General features: G+C 46.5%; 1 long non-coding RNA gene across 1 annotated transcript; it reads left to right on the plus strand.

Annotated features, from left to right (window-relative positions):
- The first annotated feature begins 1,007 nt into the window (after nt 1–1,007).
- On the plus strand, nt 1,008–20,858 carry LOC308475906. Its single transcript, XR_013985516.1, has 4 exons — nt 1,008–2,459; nt 12,305–12,407; nt 13,252–16,761; nt 20,141–20,858. It is a non-coding gene; the product is annotated as an uncharacterized lncRNA (long non-coding RNA).
- The last annotated feature ends 1,225 nt before the right edge of the window (nt 20,859–22,083 follow it).

The raw sequence follows: 22,083 nt of genomic DNA on the forward strand, positions 1-22,083 counted from the left end.
GCCCATTAATTTGTATTCCAGACACCTCAGGGTCTCCCCTAAGTGCTAGAGCCAAGGGTTCCATGGCCAGGGCAGAAAGCAGGGGCGACAATGGGCAGCCCTGCTTCGCACCCTGGCCCATCAATATAGGCTCAGAGTGTATACCATTTATCAAAATATTTGTGGTACAATCCTGCTATAAGGTAGTCAGCAGTGCAATGAATGGGGCTCCCATGCCAAAACCTCGCAAGGTTTCAAAAAGAAAATTCCATTCAAGACGGTCAAATGCCTTTATTGCATACAATGTAAGGATGGCTGTTGGTGCCGGTTGGTTTGATCCCCAGTATATTGCACTGAGGATCCTCCTAATTGGGGTAGTTATTGACCTTTGCCTAATAAAACCTGTTTGATCCGAATGTATATAATTTGGTACAATCATCGCTAACCTGTGTGTAATAATGTTTGTAAGGAATTTTAAATCAACATTTATTAATGAGATAGGCCTCATTTACTAATGAGATAGGATTCAACCAACTCCAAGTCTTTATTTGGTTTTGGTAGCACTACAATGTGTGTGTTTTTCCAAGTTCCAGGCATCAGGCCATGATCCTTTGTATCTGTAAATAATTTCAGCAAGAATGGGACCTCAAGTTCAGAAAAGGTTTTATAAAAATAGCCAGTAAACTCATCTTGTCCAGGGAGGGGAGACGTACTCATTGTAGCCCCCCACCTCCTCTGGTGAGTCTCCTGGACCAGAATCAAGTCCAATCTCCCTTTTCTTAATTCCTTCCAAACCCGTCTCCTTTTTATGGGTGACCCCAGTCCTTTAACATTCCATGTGATTATTTTTAAATTATCCATACTTGCTCCAGGATGATTAGTACGTCATAGGAGCGCATGGAAAACATTATATCTAAAAGGCAATTGTTGGCAACTTGCAATAGTTTAACAGCTGGATGGAGAACAAACCCCAAACTTCCCCTCCCCCCCCTTTCCCCTCCCACCTACAACAAGAAAATATCCTCCTACTGTTGGAACCATTGTGGTATCCACAGAGTAGTGAATTCTACTCTTTCAGTGGTGTTAACAATAGGGTATGACCAAAATCACCGCTCCCCCCCCCCCCGGAACATTCTATATAGTAAAGTTACAAAGCATGTCATAAAAACTAAGACAAAACTATCTCACAAAGAGCAGAAGCCATCTTGTGGGATTCTCTGTCCATTTTTCTTCTGCATTGGGTTTTTTCCCCTTTAATTTTCTTCACTGTCTTCCCCCCTTGTTGTTGCCATCCAAAGGGGTCTTTTTCTGTCTCTTCATCGGCGCTTTCCTCCACTCCTTCTTTGTCATGTCTTCAATCTGTACATTGAGCTGTTTCAATAATTTTTTAGCTTCTACATGTGAGGCTGCTACCTTGGTTATTCCATTATGAGTGATGATCAGCTTAAAGGGGAATCCCCATTTGTATTTTATCCCTGCATTGCAAAGTAATGTGGTGTATGCTTTGAATTCACAACTTCGCTGCAAGGTCCCAGGAGAAAGGTCTTGGAAGATAGCTATAACAGAGTCCTCATGTTCTATTTTTTCCAGTTTTCTGAAATGTTGCATTAAATCATTTTTCACCAAGAACGTGTTAAAGCGGACAATCACATCTCTGGGGGGTTCCCGTTTTTTAGGTTTTGGTCTCAGGGCTCTGTGTATGCGTTCTATATTTTCTGCACTGATTCTGCAGTCAGGAAATAATTCTTGAATCCACATGAGGAAGGCCACTTTTAGATCTGAGTCTCCAAGTTAAGTCTCCTTTCCCAATCTTGAGAGTCTTCCAGTTGGATTCTAAGGTCTGCTTGCACGCGTTTCAGAGTCCAAATATATGTTTTATTTTTCAAGCTTATTCCATTGCTGTGTTAGCTGTAGTTTTAACATCATTCACAGTCTCAGTTAATTTAGCAATGTCTTCTCTCAGTGGGAGGAGTGCTTTTGCCCAGTCTTGGGCTAATTCCTTCCTGATTAGGGCTACTAGGCCTTGTGCATTTTCAAGGCCTATCAGTTTCCCTGCTTCTGCTTTGACATTTTTGGAAGCCTTGGCAACCATTTTTGGCCTGCTAGTGCTTGTGCTAGTGCTTGGCCTGTGCCTGAGGGAGATTCTTTCGAAGGTAGTGAAATTCACGAATCTAAGGTCCCTTTTAGCAATCCAGGCTTCCTAAAGCTCATCACCTAACAGGGGGAATTATTTTTTAAATGCTTACTCATCATTGTCTCAGTTTGTGCTGGTTATTGTTCTCAGGAAGAAGCTCAGCGGCAATTTAAGTAACCATCTTGGTTGATGATGTCACCACCACCCCACCACCCCGTCTTCAGTTCATATTGAGAGGGGAAGAACTGGTGGTTATATAGGTCATTTTGGGAACACCACCAACAAAGCAAAGCAACACAAAACTTCAATCAGTCATCTATTTCAATAAGTTTACTCCAGTACACAGGTTTATTGGTTATGTGTTCCTGGTGTGGAATAGAGGGGGAAAGTTATATTGCCTTTTTGTTTAACGTGAAATTCATGATGTCATTAAGTTTTTTGTCTCCTCTACTGTGGAGTGCAGCATTTCAAAAAAAAACAAAAACCCTGAACAATGTTTTCATTTTAAGGACAGGTAATAAATAGAATTATTACAATTCCTGAAAACCTCAAGAAAGAATAATTGGCTAGATGCATCCAGCTGACTGTCTTGAGGCTCTTTAAAAATCGAAGAAAAGAATCTGTAGGATTTGCATTCCTGGCACTGCCTATGTCTTAGTGATTGGTTATGTAGCTAATAAATTCAGAGACTGGAAATAGGAAGAGGGAATATAATGGAAGTTACTGAAGACAGTGTTGAGGTAAAAGAAAATAGATGCACAGTCCTTTGGATACCAGAATAAATAGACTATTTTAAAATGCTTCACAAAGCAACTTATTCCTGAAATGCATTCTATAGAGAGAGATATAAACCAGCATTTAGGAAATACCCGTGTGAAGGGATTTTCCAGGCTTCCTGCAGGATTTTTTCCAGGAGTCGGGTGACAAAGTAAATAGGCTAAATAAATATACTAGTAGCACAGAAAAGGTCATAATTTATTGTAGATCTGATTACTAAGCAGCAGCAAGGTCTGGGGAGATCTGGACACTGAGAAACTGGTATTTCCCAGTAGATCTGCAGTCCAGCATCTATAGACAGACCTGGCATCTAAACAATGCTTTCCACTGCCATTGAAATCCCCAATTCTTTCCTGGGCTCTCTTCACCCTCTGCAGCTCTTAATTGTACAACTGCTACAGTCAATTTTACAGCCCCCACTGTATGTTTACATCTCACCCCCTGCCAAAAATACCCCAAACACATCAGAACAACAGCACTTCAAGGTTGTCTCCAGCAACTCCCTCCACTCAGCAAACTAGGTACAACAACAGTGGGTTACTTTGCATAACTCACACTTTCTCAGCTACGGTCCAATGGACTTTATATGCCTTCGCCCAGTAGTTTTTAAAATATTTTTTTAAAAACTCAAATGGAAGAGAACTTTTTTTTTTTTTTTTTTTTTGGTATGAAGTTAGATCTAAGAAAGGTCTCTGCTGCTACATTTTGCTTCTGGGTAGATGGACAACTGCCCAATCATAGCTGCACTAAAATCCTGCATACGTATGTGTCAGGGGTTCAGGGACAGAGGCACAGGGTAGGCAGGAGATGGAGAGCGATGGGGATGAATCCCAGGACAGCGAGGAAGAGGAGGACAATGACTCAAGAGATTCCATGAGTCTTTCCAGCGAATCAGAGGATTCCCAGAAGGGGGCGCCGGTGGTCAAGGCCAGGGGAGCCCCAGGGGGGACGTGTCAGGAGCAGGGGGCCAGCGGGGGATCCCAAAGTGGCAGCTGGGCGTCAGGACCAACCTCCCCACCAGAGTGCAGCGAAGGGGGTGGAGGTTCCAGTGTATCAGGGGAAGCAGCTCCGGCAGCAGAGAAGGGAGGGAGGTCGGAGCAAGCCACCCTCCCGGAAGGGGAGGGGAGTAGTGAAGGGAGTAGAGTAACTGTCAAAAGGAAGGTTAGAGGTTGGGCGCGCAATTTGTGGCGCGAAGATGGTCCTGCCCACAGGAACTCTGACGAATTTATCAAAGCCATGGACGCGTGCTTCCAATCTACCGTTGACGTGGATGTGGCGCGACGGGAGATGCATGGATTGCGGCAGGGCAAGGCTACAGTGCGTCAGTACCATTCTCGCTTTTTTGCATTGCTGAATGTGCTGGGCTGGGAAAAAGACTCCCTGGCAGTGAGAGACTTGTTCTGGGAGGGGCTCCATGGCTCCGTAAAAGATGAGTTGGCCAGGGGGGACAGACCTCAAACCCTAGCAGACGTCGTGCAGAGGGCACTCACGATAGGAGTGCGCCACGAAGAACGCCCTTGGCACAGTGAGGAGGGGCGCCAAGTCCGCGCACCAGCTAGAGCGCCTCCTTTTCTTCCCAGGGACCTGGGACGTACGCATCCCTCGCCTCTGCTGAGGGAGGGGGAGGAACCAATGGAACTTGGTGGTGCAAAGGCTCAGACAGCTGCCGGAGCCTCAGCGTCCGGAGCAGTCAAGGCGAAGCCTCCTAGAGGGACCAGGAAGTGTTACATCTGTGACAGTGCGCAGCACATGGCCAAAGAGTGTCCCCAGAGGCTCCAGAAGTACACTGCAGCCTTAGCAACAGTAACAGGAGCAGAGCTCCAAGGAGAGCAGTTTCAGGGAAACGACAATGCCTGGCTGGAAGCAGAGATGCTGGGGCTCAGCCAGGCGAGTCAGTAAAGCAGTCCCCAGCGCTTTTGCAGCCTACAAATCCCTTACCACCCAAGCCAGTGGTGCAGCTCACTGCTACTCTCCAGCTACCTAATGGACTCACCCTGGAAGTCCCCATTACAATTGACTCAGGGAGCAACGCAGACTTCGTGGGGGTGCAGTTCATCAAGCAGCATCGCATAGCGCTACTACCAGCCACGCTGCCTCTGAACGTCGTCACGGTAGATGGCAGGAAGTTGCTGGGCGGGCAAGTGGTACAGCAGACGCCACCCATGGTGATGCAGATTGGGAATCATCGCGAGGTCATCAGTTTCAACGTCACCCGACTGTCAGACACGCCTATAGTGTTAGGCATGAGTTGGCTGGATAGACACAGCCCATCAATAGCGTGGTACCAGCGGCAGCTCACCTTTGGCTCGTCCTACTGCGCACAACATTGCATCCAGACCGGCCAGGAGGAGGAGGGCCAGGAGGAAGGGCAACAGTTGCATCTAGGCATGGTGCAGGCGGTGCCCCACAACTACAAGGGGTTTTTGGAGGTCTTCTGCGAAAAGGAAGCTGACCAATTACCACCCCACCGGCCCTACGACTGTGCAATTGACCTCTTACCAGGGGCGACGCTGCCGACTGCGAAGCTGTATTCCATGTCTGAAGATGAGATGCAGGAACTCAGGGAGTTCATAGATCACAATTTGAAGCGGGGATTCATCCGAGAATCCAAGGCAGTGGGGGGCAGTCCTGTGTTTTTCGTGAAGAAGAAGGACACGCCCCAAAAAAGGCTCATTGTGGACTATAGGGCCATAAACTCGATGACAAAGCCCAAGGCCTTCCCCATGCCCAAAATTGACGACCTGCTCGCGACGGTGAGGAAGGGGAGGGTCTTCACCAAGTTGGATCTACGCGGAGCATACAATCTAATACGCATGAGGGAAGGTGACGAGTGGAAGACGGCCATGTTCACGCCGCTGGGCACCTATGAATACAGAGTTATGCCGTTTGGTCTCCAAAATGGCTCCCACTGTTTCCAAGCATTCATGCACCACGTGCTAGCGGGACTCCTCTACAAGAAGTGCGTATGCTTCCTCGACGACATTCTGATCTTCTCAGAATCGAAGGAGACTCACGAGAGAGACGTAAAGGAGGTCCTGCAGAGGCTACGGGAGCACAGACTCTACGCCAAACTGGAGAAGTGCCAGTTCGACGTGACGGAGGTGGATTTCCTGGGCTACCGGCTGTCCGACAAGGGACTAGCCATGGACAGCGCCAAGGTCCGCGCGGTGTTGGACTGGAACAGCCTGCGCAATCGGAAGGAGGTCCAGAGGTTCCTCGGCTTCGCCAACTTTTACCGCAAGTTCATCGGGGTTTCGCGAAAGAGACGGCAGCTATCACGGACACCCTCAGTTCCAAGAAGAAAAAATTCACCTGGACGGACCAGGCGGAGCAGTCCTTCAGGAGACTTAAGAGCCTCCGCGTCCGAAGAACAGCTGCTACACGTGAATCCCGGCAGGCCCATGCGGGTTGAGACTGACGCATCTGACAGAGCAGTGGGGGCCGTCCTCTTGCAGGAAGATCCGCAAGGGAACTGGAGGCCCTGCGCTTTCTATTCCCGGAAGCTCAGCAAGTCGGAACAGAACTACACCATCTGGGACAGGGAGTTGTTGGCCATCCACGCGGCTTTCAAGGCGTGGAGGCACTTCCTCATCGGAGCCAAGCACACCGTGCAAGTCCGCACGGACCACAAGAACCTAGAGTATTGGCGCACGGCGAAGCTCCAGAGCCAGAGGCACATACGATGGGCGGAGTTCTTTGCGGATTTCGACTTCAGGATAGAGTATATCCCGGGAGACAACAACGTCATAGCGGATGCGCTCTCCAGGAAACCGCAGTATCTCGAGGAAGCGGCACCAGTGGCAGCCAAGCACATTTTCGCACCGCAGGCGTGGGCGTGCGCTTCCGCCGCCGTGGACCTGGACGCGGTGCGACGCGCGCTACAGACGGATCCGTTCGCACAATCCAAGATGGAGGAGGTGCGAAGAGGGACAGCAAAGGACGACGAATTCCAGATACGCGACGGCCTGCTAACCCGCAAAGGTGCTCTCTACGTGCCGGGAGACGATCTCCGCGCGAAGGTTCTACAGCAGTTACACGACGCACCCAGCGCGGGTCACTTCGGCAAGGAAAAGACGGCGGACTTAGTAGCCAGGGACTTTTGGTAGCCCCAGATGCGAGGAGAGGTCGCGGATTACGTCGCCAGGTGTGACACTTGTCAGAGGTCCAAGCCAGTGCACAAGAAGCCAGCGGGACTGCTGGAACCGCTGGAGACGCCACTACAGCCGTGGGAAAGGGTGGCGCTGGACTTTGTTACTGATCTGCCTAGTTCGCGAGGCAAGACGGCAGTGCTTGTGGTTGTAGACCTCTTCACCAAGATGGCGCACTTCATTCCTTGCGCGAAGGTGGCAACGGCGGAACAGACTGCCAAGCTGTTCATAGACCACGTGTTCCGGGTGCACGGCTTACCACGGTCCATCCTGTCCAACCGGGGTCGCCAATTCATTTCCAGTTTCTGGCAGAAGCTCCTGGGCATCCTGAATGTCAAGATCAACTTAGCGTCGGCGAGACACCCGCAAACCAACGGCCAAGCGGAGAGGGTCAACGCCATCATGCAGCAGTACCTGCGATGTTACGCCAATCAACAGCCTGCAACTTGGGTGGACTACTTACCGATGGCCGAGTTTGCCTACAACAACACGAAGCACGCGTCAACGGGGGTGACACCGTTCTTCGCCAACAATGGGCGACATCCCAGAACCTTCCCGGGGTTGGAGACAACGACGCAGGGGGAGCCGCAGGGAGCTGAGCATTTAGCAGCAGAATTGCAGGAGGTCCACGAGGAGCTACGACGGCACTTGGAGCTAGCTAAACACGCCTACAAAGTGCAGGCAGACAGGCACAGGAGGGCAGGAGAAGACATCCAGGTGGGGGACTGGGTATGGTTAGCAGCCCAGGCGGTGCCGGCCAAGTCGTTAGCTAAGAAGAAGCTAGGACACAAACAGCTAGGGCCATACCAAGTTGAGGGCAGGATCAATCCCGTAGCTTTTCGGTTGACCCTCCCAGAAGGTTCCAGAATGCACCCGGTCTTTCATAGGTCGGTGCTTACACCCTACAAGGCCCCACACAGATTTCAGCAGCCAGGGACAGCACCAGACCCACGTAGAAAGTCACCGGGGGGGAAGTCACCGAGGGCCCCGACACTCAACGAGGTCATGGAAATTCTGGACTCGAGATGGGGGGAGGAGGGAGTAGAATACCTCCTCGCCAGGGAAGGTACCCCGGGTGCCAGATTATGCTCTGGAGGAACCTCTTCTTAAAGACGAGTTCCATGCACTCTTCCCACACAGGCCCATGCCAGCGGAGTATTTTGGCGACTGGCTTTTTACGCCCACACTTTCAGACAGCACCTTCCGGGGGTTCTCCTCCGCAGAGGAGACCACGCCAGAATCGAGCCCTCCAAGGGGATCGTGCTCGGGGGTGGACACGGACCGCTCTTACTGGTGGGACGATCAACCAGAAGAGGAGTGGCGCAGGAGGTGGCTAAGGGGGCCTTGGCAAGCAGCAACGCCTGAAGTAACAGGGGGAGGGGAGGACTTGGATGTGTTGGGGGAGGACCCCGGTTTCGAGCTCGCATACACTGAACTGGAAGCAGAGGAGATTGACGTCGATGGACTGTATCCAGCATCTACCCCCGCTACAACGGAGCTCCCGGAACCTGCGCCCGAGCAGCGGGAGGGGGGAAAGGGGGGGCTTCGAGGGGGGGATGGGTGTCAGGGGTTCAGGGACAGAGGCACAGGGTAGGCAGGAGATGGAGAGCGATGGGGATGAATCCCAGGACAGCGAGGAAGAGGAGGACAATGACTCAAGAGATTCCATGAGTCTTTCCAGCGAATCAGAGGATTCCCAGAAGGGGGCGCCGGTGGTCAAGGCCAGGGGAGGCCCAGGGGGGACGTGTCAGGAGCAGGGGGCCAGCGGGGGATCCCAAAGTGGCAGCTGGGCGTCAGGACCAGCCTCCCCGCCAGAGTGCAGCGAAGGGGGTGGAGGTTCCAGTGTATCAGGGGAAGCAGCTCCGGCAGCAGAGAAGGGAGGGAGGTTGGAGCAAGCCACCCTCCCGGAAGGGGAGGGGAGTAGTGAAGGGAGTAGTGTAACTGTCAAAAGGAAGGTTAGATGTTGGGCGCGCACGCCAAGTTCAAATGTGGAGGCGCGCGGAAGTACAGGGAGCCCGGAGGAGGAGCCGGGTCCCAAAGCCCGCAGGAGGGGGGAAGAGCAATCTGGGGATTCCGCGTCAGGGGAATCCAGGAGGGGCGAAACCCCAGCGGGCAGGAAGACCCTGCGGAAAAGGAAAGAGAGGAAGAGGTGGAGCAGCGCAAGCCTCTTAAACTGGTGCAGGGGAGGGACTGACTCAGAGGGGACTTCAACGGTCTAGCGTAGCACACGTGGGGCTGCGTGCCTCGGATGTGAAGCAAACAATGAACTCCAATAAACACTTTTGTATATAAGAAGAACTTGGCGTTGGTCTTTTGTGAGCTGAGACCTGAGGCAGCCCTGACAGTATGTGACAGTGATTATTTTCCTAGCGGGCAGGAATTGCCTTCTCCCTAAGGAAAGACCAAACTAATATTGCAGATATTAATATTGCACATCTTGAAGTGACTAGATACATGAAAACTTACTCCTTTTGGAAATGAAGCATTGGCCAGACCCATAAGACATTCAAAAACTTTACTTACAGAACTTTCTTCATAACAGAACAGGAACACCAAATGATACATCCAAACAGTTCCATAACATATGACATAGGCTCAGCATCTTGCAAAATATGAAACAATTCCAATAGTCCTAGAAGCAGAGGTCTGTCTCTCCCAACTGCCTGCATTCCAACCTTCACTGGCCTTAGGGAATGCAGATCCTGGAGAGTCGTTTACATCCTTCCTCTCACAGTCTGAGAACAAAGATGTCCAGCAACCACCCTTCCGAAACCTTAACATCTACACCGGAGCGACTTGAGAACAATAAGTTTTCAACTCAGATCAGCTCAGAGAGCACTTCTTTAGCTTTAAGCTTTAAGCCTTTTCTACATTTAGGCATTTCCCATTTCAGTGTGAATTGAATAATTATACTTAACAACTAAAAGGCTAAGCAATGGGTTGTCACTTGAACCTTTTATTTCTTTAAATTGGCTAGATCTCTTTTCCTAGATGTCAGTCTTTGCTATGCCTTCGTACAATAGTGAAATCACTGAAAGGTAGGAGTGGTCTAGGATAACAGGGCCCGTAATTCTGTTTTTTATATAGCGTTCTGCAATAGCTAGAGAATTTTTAAAAAATGAAAGCTGAGGTTCCATTTGCCTCTTGGCTCAGCAGTAGTTTCCAGTAACTCTTTCAAAGGCCACCCTATTTTACAGTAATCTGATCTGGATGTCAATGCCTGAATCACTGCAGCTAGGTAAGTCAAGGTGGTAAAAGGACACCTGGCATGTACCCGGTAGGTCCCGACTTGTGGTTGAAAGTGTAGAGAGACTCACAAATCTGTTTTTCATGGTGCAAAATTTGAGCTACTTTTTTTTGGGGGGGGGGTATTTTTTTAGTAAAACTACCAGTACAGTTATTATCTAGAATGCATAACACTTGTACAGAGTATACATAATTCTGATCTCAGTCCAACTATCTGAATCCTGCAAAGTAGTTACTGGTTTTATTTTTACACTTTCTGGCTATTTCCTTTACAAGATCAGTCATGCCCCCCTCACTTAAAAAAAAAAAATCCACCAGCACCCTTCCTTGACATGGCAAGTATACTACAGAGACATAATGTTTAAGATTCAATGCACATGTTTCGCTCTCTCCCCTCTCGTCAGAATGTGCTGTTCATTATTTCACACTGGGAGAAACAAAAAAGCATAGCAACATAACCTGCTATGAACTTCAATCTTTCACTTGCTGTGTTTGTTACCTTTTTGGTGGCAGGTTACCTGACTCCATTGCCCAGCCTTGCTCTGTATTTTGTGTGCAGCCATTCAGTTTTATGATATGGCAACAGTGCTAAATCCTGTGTTTTTAAATGAGTCCTTGCGGGAAAATTGTATAATCTTATCAAAATGGCCTAAGAGCTGCTTAATGCTATTCTGGTCAGTGTGCTGTCATTCTACTGGCACTTTCTGTTGCTTGCTCTACTTTGTGGAGCCCTGTGTCACACACATTGTCTCCAGGCTGTCAGACTTTTAGTATAAATCCCTGTCTGGGTTGTATAATAAACCTACAAAATGCTGTTGTTGAAGCTTCCTGCTCTTCATTTGGATAGTTTCATTGATTTTGCTTGAGTTACTCACTTTTGCTTAGAAGTGTTGTCCTTCTTGTCTGAATATAGATGTGGAAAAGGTTATTCTGAGATCATCAGTATTCTGAGAATTCAGCAGAAATTATCTTGTCTAAAACATCTACAGCCTTGGGTCCTCAAAGCAGAGGAATCCCACTGACATAAGAACATGCATTTTCAGATGGCTACTGATAGTCTCTAGGACAGTTTTATCTGGCTGGCCCCAAGGACTTGCAATATTTTAATCAAGATGTGATAGACAGGATGTGATAGACAGACAGAGAAGAGGTAGGCAAGGAGGATGAATAGAATAGTGCAATAAACCCAACAAACCCAACCCTGAAGCCATATGTCTGTTGTGGGCAGAGGTGCCAAGAGGATTTGGTCAAGCAGGCGAGACACTTGCACAAGCCTCTCCTTGCTTGGATCTTCATCAAGGAAGAATTGAGTCCTGTCAGGGGAAAAGGCAGAGTTGATATAGTTGATATAGCCATCTATCTATTGATATTTCTCTATATCTACTTAGTACTAAAGAAATTCAAGGTATCTAAAAATTCAAGGTATCTAAAGAAATTCAAGATATCTAATGGTAAAGAACATGAGAAAAGAACAAGAATGGTGACCTTGCAGACTGCCAGGTGCCCAAGAGGCATGATCATTTTGCCAAGAATAAATAAATATCTGAGTGGAAGACAAGAAAGAGGAAACAGCAAAATGCCACCTGGTTCCTACACTCTAAAATATTTAAATTTTAATTAAGGAAAAAACCCTTCTCCAATAAGCCAAATAATTGCGGCAGGCATAAATAAGTTGGCATCAGAGGAAATGTATTTCTAAGGCCCTGCATTTTCTGGTAGTAATAAAAAAGAAAGAAAGAGAAAAATGAAGCTGGCTGAAAGCAAAGAATCATTATGAGACTATTGCCTCCCCGGGGTTGTCAAAATCCCAACCTGTAAAAAGAAACATTTTTAGCATTTCCTAAAACGTCCAATGCCAAATTAAATTTGGGGGAGGATGTGGGGGGAGGGTGTGGTTAATGGTGTCAACACATAAACTCATAAACTGCTGCTAAGAAGAACCACTGATAGCATTCCTTTTTTAAGAGTATTAAGTAAGTGTTTGCAATAAATGAGATCTATTATTTATTTCTGTTTTCAGTGTGTAGCCTGTTTAGCCCAATAACTTCAGGGGAACGTCAACATGCCGAACTGGGAAGGAGGCAGAGTGGCAGAGAGCAGACTTTGTAAATCAACAGGCTCAGGTTAAGGAAGCAATCCTTTAGGGCTGGGACTGGGGAGGGGAGGTGGGCTAGATCCTAAACCCATTCCTAAGCCCAGCCAGCAGCAGCCCTGCTGCTGAATGGAGTTTGGATTTGGTGCAACTTTATTCTGATTTACTTTACACTAACTTCAAATATTTGAGAAGTTAGCAGCAAACCCTCCAACATTCCTCAGATGAAAATGGGGACATTTCTCACTCCCTGCCTCCAACTAACCCTCCTTTACCCCCCATTTTTTGTTGTCCGTCCCCCACCACAAAACATTTCCTCCACCACTACATCATTGGGACACCCCTTAATCCAGATTTTACTTAATTTTATTCTAGATTTACAAAAAGAAAAGCACACACCACTAAATAAATTTTAGAAAGGGGCAAGATTAGACACAGTCTGGCAAAGCACTTTTTAAATAATAAAAAAACCAATTTTCCTTGCCCTCTGCTCCACTTCCCATTTCTTTTCACCCAGAGCAGCCGTGCCCTCTGCCTGCCCCTCAAGGCCAGCCTGGCACATGGGGCTGAGCCTCGGCCACAGCAGCCCCTTGTCCAACTCCAGCAGCCACAGAGAGGCCACGGGATGCTCCCCTCGCAGCTGCTGTCACTCAGGACAAGTCACAGCTCATCCCGCTCCCTGAGCTCAGCAGCAGCACTGGCGGGGGAAAGAGGAACTTTCTGGCTTTCATAATTCTGGGACTGTCCCTGGAAAATTGGGGTACTTGGAGGAAATTTGTTGAAATACTACTAAACTTGTGCTTCCGGTTTTCATACTTCTACAACATTTCCCCACTTCTGATCTCAGACACCTTTCCATTCTGTTACCATTTCAGGTGTGAACAGAAGATCAAGCATGGAACCATGAGCTAACTTTCATCTTGTGTTTGCCCAGCTTATCGAACCACCAAAGCTCATCGGACAGAGTTACCATGTTTTAGCAAGAGGCATTATTTTGAACCTCACTGAACTTCTTTTCAGAAATTCAATAATTCTCCAGGAGTGATAATAACTCCTGGAAATCAAACTAATTTGTAAATGCAATTTGTAAATAAAAGCCAAACTAATATTGTAAATGCAAAATATGGACTTTTGCACATGTAGGAGATTGATTATTAGTTCATGAAGGCTCTAAGGGACCGTACACATTTTTGTTTGTCCTGTTATTTCAAGTATTGGGCCTAAGAGGGTTTTGGGGTTTTTTTGTCCCACTGCTTTCTCTCAGGGAAATCCATTGTTTACTGCTTAATAAGAATAAACATAAATCCGCAGAAAACCTGATTGACATTTGTTCTGATTCAGCGGTTAACAAGTTTTTACGGGGAAAGTGTTGGAACAAAAAAAGCCCTTCTCAGGCATGTGACTTGAAATAGTGGGGCAACCAGACATATGTGTGGGCCCCAAGTCTCCTTGCATGCCTGTCTCACAGTTATTGAATTCAGCCAATTTTAGACAGAAATTTTAAACAGCTAATGCAGAAAAATAATAATTGCTGGAACATTGCTGAGATAAGACTTGAGAATGTGGCCAGGGTCTCCACCAGTGTGACATGTGACGCTGCACTGCCCCCACACTGTGGTGGGAGTCTAGGCGGCCTGTCCGCAACCCGGCCCCACCCGGAAGTGAAGCCGATTTTCTGGGTGTAAGTTTTGGGAGCACTTGCAGTTGACTGTTAACATGACTTTAACCTTGTATTATAATTCCAGAAGATCTGTGTTTCCTTCCCATGATATCCTGTATCATGGGTAACGAACTGAATGTAGTCAGATCCTTACTCTTCAAGTGCCGAAACTTAGAGCTACAGTATATTCAGAAGTACAAATGAACATTTCTTGCCTTCTAGTCTCCAATGTAATTAGCACCACTGATTATTTTCATGAGGGACTCTCTGTTCTTGTCAAAATCTTTACCATAACAACTTCTGAATTATAATACAGCTGTAACTGCCTGTACTACCGTGTTCAGTGGAGGAAGAAATGCAGAAGGAACATCTCAAAAATGAAATTAATTAAACTGGCTAATGTTCTCAAAGTTCTCTGAAGATGAAAAGCTCTACAGTAGTTTCAAATTATGATAATTAAATCACCAAAACGCTGTACTTGAGATTTTACTCAGTGAACCTCACAATAACTGTATAAGATGGGTCAGTAACTGATGAGGAAGCTAAACATGAGAAAAAGGCTTATTTAGGACTCCTTAGAATAATAGCCATTATGCATGCAGGCACTGTAAGCGGAAGCCAGGCTGCATGCATGACTTTGCAGGTCCCGGCCTTCATGCCTCCTGAAGCTCAGGAACTTCATCTGCATAACAAAAGGCAGAGAGGATTCTAAAACCCTTCAATGGATTTGCTGGTAGCTGGCAGACAGCCAATCCCTGCTGCAATAGGGCCAGTGTTGTGATTCGCCAGTCACAGCATAAGGTGACCTATCACAGGCAGGGAGGTGTGTTGCCTGGGCTCCCTTAAAATGTTTATATCCTGGGCTGTTTGCCATTATTGTTCTTTGTGTTCCTGATGTTACAATAAATCCACTGATGTTACAATAAATCCATTTTGAGCTGAAATCTGGTCTTGGGTCATGCCTGAACCCACCTACACTTCAAAAACCTTCGACCTTTTTCAAAAATAAGACCCACCTTTAGTCCCAATCAACAACATGGCATCCACTTTTCACTGTTTGCTGTGTGTTCTCCCTTTCTTTGTTCTGCCTTTCTAGACTGAGCAAAGGAAGCAACATGGCTGCTGTGCCTTTAGAAGGAGATCTTAGTCTGTCAGGTGCAGCTCAAATGGCAGAGGTAGGAAAAATGTGAAATTCCCTACTGAAATTCCCGGTTCAATATAGTCTCTCTCCATCTCTTAAAACAGGGAGGGAAGGAGGAACTTGCAGGACCACAGGATCATGTTTATTGTCAGAATAATTTGGTTCTGGTGCAGCTATTGAAATGCACCTTAGTTCATGGTGAAAGATCAATGCTGACTGAGATACCCGTTAAGAACTGATTGCTCAGGTGAGATCAAGGCTCATGGCTCACATTCTTAGCCACAACTAAACCATCCCTGAAATACTGGCAGCCTTAGGGAAAGCTCAGCTTGCCATGTGATGCCCCTTACTGCTCTCTTTCTTCAGATGTATTACACTGTTTCTTTCATGTAGTTCTTTATGGGTTAGTGCTGTTATTCTACATCCTGTGTTTGGTTTCCTATCAGATTTGTTCATGGATGCTAGTAGGCCTAAAATGAATACACTGACCCAGACTGCATTGTTCCATTCCAAAGCCATTTCCGAGCTTGGGAGGAGAGGGGGTTGCGGGTTACCCCCTCCCACACACGCGGGGGCTGGCCTTTTGCCCCCGCGAGATCCAGGGAATCCCCGGGTGTGCCTGCGACCCGGCCCGCCAATCGGCGGGCTGGGGAGGCGTGGCCTAGCCTACTTAAGGCCAGGCACGCCCGGGGACCGCCCTCTTTCCCCTTGCCAGCTGAGCGGTTTTTTGTCTTGCTCCCCGCACCGCCGTATACCTACCTTGCCTTGTGGCCAACTTTTCTTCCTGGGGCGAAATCACGGAGAGACTTCAGTCCCTTTGCCTGGATTATCACAGTTTTGCTGGACTAGTGGAGTTCTCGCTGATTTGATTTGGAAGGGGGCTGCAGCTTCTTCGCACCATCGGCAGAATCGGGAAGGGTAACGTAGGCGCTGCGGGACGCTCCTGACCTGTGCTAGTTTCCTCCTTTCCGCCGTCGGCGGCCAGGGCTTCTTGCCGCTTGGGGGGTTCTGCTTCTACCGCTTTTCCACTGCGCCCCATCCTCCTTCCTTGCGAGCGGCAACGCGCCACATTGTAACTGAGTGAAAGCCCCGTGGCTGTTCTTAAGAGCCGGGAGGCGTGCTCGGGGCTCACTGATTGCTCCACTTTTGGATATCTGGGGGTTTTCTATTCTCTTCATAGTCTTTGTTTCCGTTCGGAGGCTTCCCCCTCCCTGCTGCTTCTTCCGTGTTTCCGTCTCCTTTTTCACTCCCAAGGCAGGCGTGCTGTGAGCGTTCTGTTTTGATCTACCTTGCTGCCCCTGAGTGCCCCGCTGTCCTCCTTCCCTTCCCAGTAGCCCTCATCTCCTCGCTCTTCTGAATTGTTGTGTCGGGTTGCCAAGGATTCCGCAACACCCCGCCTCTTTGGGCGTGCATTCTTGAAGTTTTAGCGGCCATTTCTTGTAAGGGCTGCTGTAAGGGCAGGTCGTCGGCGCCATCTTAGTGGCACACGTGGGTGAAGCGGGGGTGGCCATTTTGGTAAAGGCGCGGGGTGTGGGCAGTTTGACGGCACCATTTTGTTTGTGGTCACGTGCTGAAGCCGGGGAGGCCATTTTGTTTTGTTTTTTTATAAATTTTTTATTGGTTTTTCACATTTTATAAAGACATAACACACACGTAAAAGACAAAGACAAAGAACATGTATAATTTCAAAAATCTTACTTTCTTAACTTTGGTCCTTGACTTCCCCCCACCCCCCCTTCATACATCCCAATTCCCATAATTATGTCAGCAGGTTATTATTTTCCCTCCTTACCATGTTAATATTACATCTTTTGTAGAAGATTAAATTCTATCCTAAGTTGGACTCAGATTCCCTTCCATCGATTTCCCATTTTTTATTAAACATCAATCATATTGACTAGACCCAAAAATCGTAAGTGTTTTTAAAATTCTATTTTCCCCCCCTCCCATCCCCGGTCCGTCCCTTCCCAAGTACATGTCCACAATAACAGTTCTTAGCCTGGATTCCTCACATCCGAGGCCTTCAAGTCTCTTTCAGTCCCTCTCCGCCGGTTTTGTTGGTAGTCCTTTATGTTGGTCTTCGGATCTCGAAGGAGTTCTGTCCCAATCAAGCCAGGTTTTCTTCCCACAAGAAAACTTAGAGACAACTGCTGCAAAAGTTCCACCAGTCCTTCATATTCAGAATGGAGGCCCCCATCATATTTCTTCTTTCTTTTAAGTTCTTGAATTCCAAGTACTCCAGGGGCCTCCTCCTTCATCTTTCGCATCTTTTGCAGATTTGTAATCCATGTAATCCAAGGGTCTTCTTGTTTATAATCCACATGTGTAGGCTTCTGGTTGGTACTTTCCATCTGTGCTTTCTCCTTTCCTTGTTTAGTCTCCTTCAGTTCTTGAGATATCTGTTCCGGTTCAGCTGCAGATTTTTTCTCATTCAAATCCTCAATACATTCAGCAGAGCTGCTTATTCCAGAAGTCAAGGTCGTGAGTTGTTTATTCATAGCCAGACTCTGCTCTTGTAAAATTCCCACAAAGTAAAACATTCTTTCTATTTCAGCTAGTAAATTTCCATCCGCAGCCATTGTAATGTCTCAGAATTCCCCCTAGAGGGAATCTGGTTACTTAGTAATCTTTTCCCAACAGTCCTTTGCCTCGTTCTTTGTTTCTTTGTTTCCATGCATAATTTTTTATTGATTTACATAATAAAAAATACAAAAATTCAACATCTTATTTTCACAGAATTTTTGGTTTGACTTCCTTCAGCCGTTCCACAAATCTTTCGTACCGATCTTTTGTATAGTTTCGCATTTCCTTTTTTGTATTGCCATTAATCACCACAGTTCTTTCAGTTTTCCTAGACAATACCCTTTCCCTTTTACAGAGCCCCTTTAAATCCCACTAGTGTTGTCTGTCCTTCACTTAAATTTTCCAGATATTTCGTAAAGCTTTCCCAGTCCTTAATGAACCTCTGGTCTTTTAAATATCTAATTCTCCCTGTCATCTTATCCAACTCCGCGTAGTCTAACAATTTGAGTCTCCATTCCTCAATTGTCGGCAGGCCTTCTTGTTTCCAATTTTGGGCTAGTAGAACTCTTGCTGCCGTTGTTGCATACTGGAACAGTTTGTGGTCTTTCTTCTTTACCTCCCTTCCTACTAGTCCTAACAGGAAAGCCTCAGGTTTTTTAACAAAGGTATAACTTAAGATTTTTTTAATTTCATTATATACATTCTCCCAGAAACTTTTTACTTTTTGGCATTCCCACCACATGTGGTAGAAAGACCCCTCCCTTTCCTTGCATTTCCAGCATTTATTACAAGTTCCATACATTTTAGCCAACTTTGCAGGAGTCATATACCATCGGTAGAACATCTTCATTAGGTTCTCCTTTAGCGTTATACAGGCTGTGAATTTAAGATGCTCTTTCCAAAGTTTTTCCCACTCTTCTAGATATATATTGTGGCCGATGTCTCTGGCCCAGTGTATCATCACTGACTTTACTTCCTCATCTATTAGGTTCCACTCTAATAACTGATTATATATTTTAGATAGGGTTTTCTTATCATTATTCAATATCTCTGTCTGAAATCTTGAGTCTTTATCAGCATATCCTATATCTTTTATGTCTTTCCTAAACATTTCGTTTATTTGGAAATAGTGGAACCAGTCATAAACTTTCTCTTTAACCTGATCGTACGGTCTCATTTTCCATTTCCCCTCTTCTTTAATTAAGAGTTGTTCATAAGTAGCCCAATTATCTCTCATATTTGTCCTCTTAACACTCATCGCTTCTAGTGGGGATAACCAGTGGGGGACTTTGGGTTCTAGCATATATTTATTTCTTTCCCATACCTCAATCAGCGGGCCTCTGAAGATGTGACTTTCAAAACCCTTGTGTACTTTCCTCTTCTCACGCCACAGATAAGCGTGCCACCCAAATCTGTTGTCAAATCCCTCCAGGTCTAACACTTCCTTATTTTCCAATTTTATCCATGTTTTAACCCAGCATAGGCACGATGCCTCATAATATAATTTCAGATCTGGCAGGGCAAAGCCCCCCCTTTCCTTCGCGTCTGTCAAGAGTTTAAACTTTATTCTTGGTTTTCTGCCCTGGCAGATATATTTTGAGATCACTTTCTGCCAATCTTTAAATGTCTTCGTACCTTTAATTACTGGAATATTCTGGAATAAAAACAACATTTTTGGGAGCAAAAATGTTTCTTTGTTTCCAACCACTTTAATTCAATTGTATCACATTTAGTCCAGGGAGATCTTAAGTAACACGCTTTTTTACTTTAAATTGCCCGTTTGACAGCTTTGACAGCTGTCAAACTCCTTTCCTCTTCAACAGGCTCAAAGGCAGGACGCTCCCGGGCCCGGAAGGGGGGGTTACACGCAACAAGAGAAAAACTTCTAAAATTCCACTCTTACACTCCAGCTCAAAACTTCTTTTATCAAATCGTGAAAGTTAATGTCTTTTTAACTCACCCCAAAGGGGTAGGCTCTCCAACTTAGTTCTCCTGCTATTGCTTTAAATCGTCTGCAGAAGGGGGGGTGCGGACTTCCCTTTAACACATCCCCTGGTCGTATCAAATTCACAGATAGATATTTTAAAGTCCGAATTCCAATCTACTCACGGGTTGCTTCTTTTCGGGTTCCGAATTTAAGGAAAAAAGTCAGCGCTCTTCAGCCATGGCACACGGCTTCGCTCCGCTGGGGTAGCGGTCTACTCCCAGCACCACGCCGCTCTCCGTACCCTCTCTGTAGCCTTTAAAAAGGCTCTTCATGGGTCGGGGGGCGCTTAAGGTGCCCACCGAGTCACCAGGTCCGCAGGCATCCGCGCCTGCGGTTTTTGAGGGTCTCCGCGTCGCCGTCGCGGCAAGACCCGTCCCCAGCGGAGCCGATTCCCTCCGGAGCTCGGAGGGAATCCGCCATTAGCTGTTCGCACCAACCCGGAAGTCCGGGGAGGCCATTTTGAGTGAGGCGCGGGTCACTGGCAGGATACTTTTACACATATTTAGCCTCACAAGCACAAGCTGCACGGCAGCATTTTACACAGCTATAGCGGTTTTCATGTAGCGGTTTATCGTAGCTTATTAACACTGGGAATTAATTACTGAGTGCTACAGTGCGGGACGCCATATTGGTAAAGGGCAGAGTGTGGGCAGTTTGCCAGCGCCATCTTGGCCACGTGCTGAAGCCAGGGCGGCCATTTTTGAGTGAGGCGCGGGTCTCTGGCAGGATACTTCAAAACATATTTAGCCCCACAAGCATAATCTACGCTGCCGCTTTTTACCCAATAAAACTGAATAGTACAGCTGGGTAGCTCCCGCCCTTGGTGATTAGGCAAGCAGTGTTTCGCGTTGTACCTGGCAGAATTTAGAGGGTCGCTGAGTTAATTGCATTTAGCCCAGGTAGCTTATTGACGCTGGGAATAAATTGCTAACTGCTAGAGCATTCATCCCTATTCGTTGTATAGTTTAGCTAGCTTGGTGGGCGTTATTTAGCAGTATAACAGACGGCTGTTTGATTTAATTCCTTTTATTTTACATGGTTATTATTCTGTTGGGGCCAAAGGGCTGAGGGCTTAAAAATCTTTCCGCGTTGCTTTTCTAAAGTGCTGAGTGCTTACAATCTTCTGCTGGGCTCAGTGCTTAGGGCAGAGGAAACTCTTTGTTAATGTCTTTGACTGTTATAAAATAAAATAAAAAGAATAAATAAATATAAATAAATATATATAATAATAAATAAATAATAAATAAATATAATAATAATAGTAATAATAAAATAAAATAAACTATATCTATATATAGATATAGATATAGATATAGATATAGATATAGATATATATAGTTATATAGAAAATTAAGTAAATTAAGTGCCTAATTTCTGCTGTGTAGCCAGAGCCTTTAACGGCTGGCAGCTAGTAGGAAATACCAACCCAGGATTGTGGCGCTGCGCTGAAAGTATTAGATTATACTGAACTAGCTGTTCTAGATTTAAGTTAGAGCTAAGCCAGCGTTGATAATACTGAACTGGTGCAACTTTTAAGCTGCATGGCTGATCCTGAGCAGGTGCTAGCGCTTGCGCATTTTCACCATCGTGGGCAATACTGAGCTAGTACTTTGCAAATAATTTGGAGATTTCCTTGGTGCATTTCCAGTGCGGGCAGTACCGAGCTAGTACTTTGCAAATAATTTGGAGATTTCCTTGGTGTAGTTCTTGGTACGGAATGGCTTCTGGTGGTGACCAGCAGGCATCCTCCTCGGGTAATCAGATGGCATCTTCCACAGGTAATGGGGGCGCCCAATTACCATCCATGCCCTGTGACCCCCAGGCCTTTGCTCAATTTTTTATGGCCTTTGAAACATTTTATAGACAGTGTAGGCCAGGGGCTCTGGCACTCCCAGCCCCGGAACCATCACAGGTGGTAATTCCCGATACTCCTCCTAGTAATCAGGGGCAGCAGGGTACCGCAGCAGCAGCAGCGGTCAGTGCCCAGTCCGAAACCACAACAGTGGGCCGCCCTAATACCCGTGCCCAGTCAGCTATTTCTAAGCAAGCAATCCAAGGCGCTGGTAAAGGTAAGGCACCGGCAAGGGTCCCGGCAAAGGGAAGGCGCCCGCTAAAGGGGCCAGCAACAATTCCTTTTTTTTTTTTTTTATAATATTTATTGGAGTTTACAATAAGAATAAATGTAACAGGCAATATAACAAATATCTTAACATACTTTCACATTTTTTTTGGACTTCCTCACATCTCCCGCTCCCACTTTCATCGTTATAACTTTTTACCAGCAATTTGTTATCTTATTTGCATTCTTATATCCCTTCTATATATTCATAATCTTATAGTTCTCAAAAAGAGTTATATTTTCTCAATCTCACTTATTTTCTTAAATCGTCTAAGTT

The sequence above is a fragment of the Podarcis pityusensis genome (genome assembly GCF_964106645.2).
Source record: "Podarcis pityusensis genome assembly, chromosome: 4".
Classification (NCBI taxonomy): Eukaryota; Metazoa; Chordata; class Lepidosauria; order Squamata; family Lacertidae; genus Podarcis; species Podarcis pityusensis.